Source organism: Aplysia californica, unplaced genomic scaffold (assembly GCF_000002075.1).
Source record: "Aplysia californica isolate F4 #8 unplaced genomic scaffold, AplCal3.0 scaffold00840, whole genome shotgun sequence".
NCBI lineage: Eukaryota > Metazoa > Mollusca > Gastropoda > Aplysiida > Aplysiidae > Aplysia > Aplysia californica.
The window spans coordinates 228,933-229,899 of NW_004798110.1; the positions used below are offsets into that span (position 1 = coordinate 228,933).

Genomic DNA, 967 nt, shown 5'->3' on the forward strand with positions numbered 1-967 from the left:
GGAGAGAACGTGAAGACGAAAGCAGACGACAGCACATGGTTAGAGAGCAGGGGGGCGTGATAGGGGAAAAAATTAGAGAAGAAAAAATGTTTCGTCACTATACGGTTTCGAACCCGAGACCTATTGATTGACAGGCGAACACTACTATTCTAACATCTAGACCACGAAAGCCCTCGGCCTGACCCTGTGACCGGAAACTCGATAATGCAGACCCGTGAGGAACCGGACAAAAGTCTACCTCGTGCCCATTGCGGATGGGATCGGGTCGGATCGGGTCGGGTCGGGGGCGATCGAAAACAAACGCGTTTGTTTTTGAGGCGACAAGTCGGGCGCGATCGGCGAGTGCCACGATAGCCGCTTGGCACACTCAATCTGGTTATACGGGGTGCCTATTACGGTCGATAGCCGACCCGGTCGCCTGAAGAACAAACGTGTTTGTTTTCAGTTTCAGGCGATCCGCCGATCCCATTCACAGTGGGTACCCCGTATTAGCAAACCGCCCTGATCAGACCCGATCCCCCCCAATGGGCACCGCGTACTCACTGAGCGGCACACAAACTCACTCACTCTCAACAGAAAGTCTGAATGCTTCACTACTGAACGAACACCCCACCCCAGCCGAGAGTGAGTGTACCCTGCGGTTTTTGGCTGATGGGGGCGGGAAAAGAGAGGAGAGGAGGGGGGGGGGGCAGGACGGACAAGATACAGGGAGCACGTCCAGGTAGGTATGTGCAAATACCTCAAAGCCTGTGTGTGTGTTAAAGGGTAAATAGTTGTGTGTGCTGGAGAGGAGGATGGGAAGGGTACCTGGACGTAATGTTGGGGAAAGTGAGGCCAGGAGGAAAGCAGACAAGCAGAAACATACTGAGAGAGAAAGAGGTGGTGGGGGGTAGTGGACAGGAAGAGGGAGGGAGGGAAAGAGAGAGAGAAAGAGAGAGAGAGAGAGAGGGAGAGAGAGAGAGAGTTG

General features: G+C 54.0%; 1 protein-coding gene across 1 annotated transcript in view; it reads right to left on the reverse strand.

Annotated features, from left to right (window-relative positions):
* LOC101846540 (PDZ and LIM domain protein 7) overlaps positions 1–967 on the reverse strand; it is a gene marked incomplete in the record, with an annotated part of 76,031 nt that overhangs the window by 59,156 nt on the left and 15,908 nt on the right.